We start from the raw sequence: 5,508 nt of genomic DNA, 5'->3' as shown, positions 1-5,508 counted from the left end.
ATTCACGTACAAAACTATCAATAAGTTTTAAAATTCAAACTGAATCAATAAGTTACCCTTAAACTCAGTAATCCATCGAAACGTACCACATATATTCGCTTGATTTCTCAATAACGGTGCTCAAACAGTTTGTCCCGGCTTGGGATCCTTCGCTTCATTCTCTTGCAGCGCCTGCTTCGAAGAAGCCACTGTAGGATTCAGAAGCAATATATACTATAAATACTCACTACGTCTCATTTTTCTTGATATAGAATAAATAACATAATTTTTATATACTAAACAAAATAGAAAAATACAATATAATTTGAAATAGAAAATTCAAATTCTAGAGACCTGCATCATATACCACGGGCTTAGAGGAAACTTCCCAAGTTATTGTGGGACATAGGAAGATATATCAACAGTTGAATTTCTTCCTGACGATGAAATCTCTGATGGAAAGGGGCATATGGTGCAAGATTGCCATTGCTCCGAACAGATGGCCTAAGGAGAGCCAAGCAGGTGGATTCTGCTTCAGCGCTGCGTTGACCGTCTTCTTCGCAAACTCTTCTGCAAGCGTTGATTTAATGTTCTGGGAAAGCATCGCTCTTGCTCGAATTGCTTCTTCAAATTTCTTGTACAACTTTGATTCTGGCAGCCTATTGTATGTTGCTAAGGAAGAGTTTCCTATGTTGGACTTCACAACACCAGGTACAACATTGATCACATCGATCCCAAAGGGTCATAGTTCCAGTCTGCACAAATATTTACTGATTCTCAGTTGTCTTAATGTCCACTTGGACAATATGTTTTGCTAACTTTTACGATCATATTTTCTACATAACTCATGTAATTCTTATTATATGTCCATCAAATAGAATTTAAATGTGCAGCATAAATGATTTTTTATCTTCCTGAACTCACAATTAAGTGACAAAGAATGAGAGTGTTTGTGCTAGATCTACAGAGAAAGCAAAACACAATAATAGTTTAGTATTTGGGCTCTTATAATTAGCAAGTATGGGAAAAATAGGTAGTGTACCGGCGAAAATATGAAAACAGTTGCAAATTGCGATAGTGAAAACCACAACAAGACAGAAGGGGTTAAAATGCTTCTTTTTCGAAATATTGAAACAAAAAGATCGGGTAAATAGCAATTTACTCCCCTATGATATTGAAAATGAACACATTACCCCTCCTACGAAAAAAATATAGTAATTTATCCTCCTATACTTTTTAAAATGAAGTAATTTACCTCCTTATACAGGGAGGTAAATTGGTTCATTTTAAAAATCTTAGGGGGGTAAATAGTTATATTTTTAAAAATACAAGGAGGTAATTCGCTATTTATTTTTCATAAGGGGTAATTTGCTCATTTGCGATATCACAAGGGGGTTGATTGCACTTTTCCCCAAAAAGATCAATCTGACTAGCATGTACACCAACTATCTTGGGAAGTGGATGGGCGGTGGCTGGTTTGGAGGTGGGTGAGTAGGGGGTTGGTTTTTTTATTTTTAATTTTAAATAAAAATGTAGATATTATTAAAAAATATTATATATTATATATTAAATAGTATATTTATTCTTTTTATAATTATTTTATATATTAGATATTTAATATATTATATAAAAATAACTTTTTGGAGAAAAAACTATGCACACTCACAATAGGAGCGAGTCTACTACACACGCCTTTCTAAAAGGATAAATTGCTTTAAGTTTAAAAACACAGAGAGATAATTTGATAATCTTTTTTTTCACAGGGAAGATATTTTGCACATTACCATATCACAGGGGATCAAAGGTATCTTTATACTTGTGCAGTTCTGCATCAAATGTTATAAGGTTTTACGAACATTAAATGGGGTAATTGTGATTTTCAATGGAATTGAGATGTATACTAATTGAGCCAAACCTCATGAGATGTAAATATGATTTACCCTATAAGGCTACTCAAGTGATCAAGCTATAGTCTTGTCGTTGCTTACACAGGAGGAAGGTGTTTCGTATATTGAACAGAAATGGAAGCTCGGACAAAACATTATGGATGAATTTGGGGATAGGAAACATTCAAACAGACCTGAGAGTATCAGTAACTGCATGTAGAGCAGCTTTGGATGCAGTATAAGCACCTGCCCATAGCAAAGGAGTCAAAGCCGTGACGCTTCCAACATTAACGATTTTGCCCTTCTTCCTGGATGCCATGTGAGGTACTACAGCTTGAATCAGCCTTAATGCACCTTAAAATTAAGTACTACAGCTTGAATCAGCCTTAATGCACCTTAAAATTAAGAGGAATACAGACATTATCATCAGGCAAAACCTACACATGCTAGAATCCATCAAAATGCAAGCACCACAAGACAAAGGGCTACAAGCGAAGGAACTTATTATAATGAAATAGTGAAAAAGCTTAAATATATCCTACATCCTTAACAACAATATTGATCAAGCAAACTTACCAACCAATTTTTAATTAGATTATTCTCTTTTTTATGTAGTTAAGTTGGCAAAAGTACATTGTTGGGCATGTAATTTTGGAGGGTCGACCTTTAAATATCCAGATGACAAATAGTATACTAGATTATATTTTCAATTTTTTGTGTAATTTTAGTCCATGGCCCATTGAGAAGTTGGGGATTTTGCCATTTTGGAGGGAAAATTCGCTTTGTTTTTTCCACGTGAGTATTCATTCATGTTCAATAAATTAAGAGACAATACTAATTTTAATGATACGAGGAATTTAATGAACAACAATTTCAATAATTACATATAAAAAACAAGCAAATTTCGCTCAATCTACCAAAATCTATCATCACAATCCAAGAATTTGGACCCGTGCTAAAATCACATGCATCAATTGGCACCATCTGTGGGAAATTGAGTTGAACACATGAATTATCATGGAAACCCCCAGCAACCCCGCTAACTACCAAAAGTGCATGGAGACAACCAACAATAATCATCCTTTGTAGGTCATTGCAGGAGCCTCCCTGGACTTGATTGGAGGTGGATGCGCCCCAGGCTTTCCTGCATCAATACCACCTCCCAGAGTGGTGGACCCTTTGGTCGATCCTTCAAGACGAAGCACTTCCTCATACAACACCTTAGGAGAGCTTTTCCCAGCTTTGCTGGGTGCAATTTAACAGGTGGTCGCAACAGTAATTCAGGAGATGGCAGTGCTGGTTCCTGCCTGCTCAGCCCCTGCTGTGGAAGCAAGCATCCCCGAAAAAGGAGTAGAAGGAAACCTATAGGAAGGAGACATTCTTGCACCAAGGACTCATCGATTGAGAGACAAAGGCACCCTCCAGCGGCTCCTCAGGACCTCCCAGACAATGGCTGGCACAACTGGAATGTCTCCAGAAGGGTCTCCAAGATTTATAGCATCAGATAATAGGGACCCTCAAAGACGAGCAATAGGATGTCCTCTTCATGGAAGCGGTGATGGTAGATGAACTCCCAACGAGTTACTGTACCCCCGCTATTACTAAGTATGATGGGACGACTAACCCTCAAGAGAATCTCTCACATTTTGAGAATGTGGCTCTTTCGCATAGGTACACGAACGGAATCAAGTGTCGCATTTTTGTCACCACCTTCGTCAATGCTGCACAACAACGGTTCAACCAATTACCTGCTGGGGCCATAGGAAGTTTTCAAGAATTTCGGTATCTCTTCCTGCACCAATTCGCTAGCAGTCGAAAACTTCGAAAGACGGAGCTCAGTCTTTTTGCCATATGCTAAAAGGACAATGAATCATTGAAGGAGTAGCTTCAAAGACTCAACACTGTGGCCTTGGAGGTACCCTCAGCCACTACCCTCCGCCACTCAAGAGGTGAGTGCTAGTTCTTTCTCACAAGGACTCCTGGATGGATACTTATTCAAGTCCCAAGCTAAAAATCATGTGTTCAAGTTCAACGCACTCCTAGCCAGTGCAGGCAAGCATATCAACATGGAGGATGCCCAAGCTGCTAAGAAGGAGAGTCTTGGAAGAAGAAGAAAGAAGTGCGGGAGGTGGCCCCTTTCAAGAAGCCTCGAACTGATTTTCGGGACAAGAAGGCACGCTTCCAAAGGGTTAATGTAGTCTACACCCCCTTGATGGTACCAATCATCCAAGCCCTTATAGCAGTCGAAGGAAAAGGCTTGCTAGCTCGCCCTCTATCATGGAGAGAGCAGCCTCAACATCCTAACTTCGAAAAAGTTTGCCATTTTATAATGATTATGGCCACACCACGGAAGAGTGTTGACATTTGAAGAGTGAGATTGAGAGGCTCATCCAAAACAGATACCTACAGGAGTACGTCTACTGGGAAAAAGCCCGAGGGACAGGACCATACCGTAAACAAGAAACAGACAAAGGAAAAGAAGTAAAGGTTTCCAGTCCTGACTCTTACCAGATGAAGAACACGAAATACCTTTGGAGGAAAGGCTGAAACTAATGATCCTCCTTGTAAAGTGGAGGTGACTCCCATCATGCTAGAAAAGCCCAGGTTAGAGAAGCACACAACATAACTATAAAGGAGATATGGGATATTGGGGAGACGGAGGACGCTCCCCTCATCCAGTTCCAAGGGCAGAAAGATCAGGTCCTAAGAGCTCTCATAATGGTGCTCTAGTCATCACGGTGCTACTAGCCAACTACGAAGTACGATGTATCTTCATAGATTCGGGAAGTTCTGCAAACATATTGTTCAAGAAACCCACGGAAGCTACTGTCAGGCCGTATTGAACTCTATTTAATATTTTAAGTATGTCAATTATATAATATAATCAAGATATTTAAATTAGAGTGTGAATTCTATTTTAACCCTACACTATTACTACTAGCAATTTATGGCACAGTCTATGTGTTTCTATATTCTATAATACTATTTAAAATAAAATATTTATAAAATAGTTATTATTTAAATTATATAGAGAATAACAAGTTAATATTTAATTTTGTAAGAAAATTGTGATAAAAAATGCATGTATATATATAAGTTAAATTAAATAGTAAAAGAGTAGATCAAAAAAATAAAAACATCAGAAAGTATTCTCCTTTAATATATAATATAGATATGACACTTGCACACGGAGCTAAGTCAATCAATTTTCATTTTTTATAGAAAAACGATGAACAATTTATAGAACAATAGATATGTTTTAAGGATATTTTGAGGATATACATTTTCTCTCATCTTATATCTACATATTAATACTATTTATCGAATATTTATCATTCTGGCTACCACGATTCGTGGACTAATATATTTTCAAATGTAATTACTTTTTAGGCAAAATAATTATCTTTGTTAATAGACTTTTATTTGGAGAGTGCTTGAGGTGATTGTAGATGCTTATCATACCCCATTTGCTTGCCGTGAATAGGTCATCGTATTACGGCTGTGATTTTTGACTAAGATGCTTGTGATTTGTAAATAATTATCTACCTTATTAAAAATCGAACCAAAACTTCAACTAAATTTAAAGACATGTAACAAAATGAAATAGGCAGGATGATATTTATCTTTATCTTTGTTGACATTG

General features: G+C 37.2%; 1 pseudogene; it reads right to left on the bottom strand.

Annotated features, from left to right (window-relative positions):
• Positions 1–397: 397 nt before the first annotated feature.
• LOC105179801 lies at positions 398–3,244 on the bottom strand (annotated as a pseudogene).
• Positions 3,245–5,508: the final 2,264 nt, after the last annotated feature.

The sequence above is a fragment of the Sesamum indicum genome, unplaced genomic scaffold, assembly GCF_000512975.1.
Source record: "Sesamum indicum cultivar Zhongzhi No. 13 unplaced genomic scaffold, S_indicum_v1.0 scaffold00214, whole genome shotgun sequence".
NCBI lineage: Eukaryota > Viridiplantae > Streptophyta > Magnoliopsida > Lamiales > Pedaliaceae > Sesamum > Sesamum indicum.
This window is presented reverse-complemented; position numbering and strand designations above follow the sequence as displayed.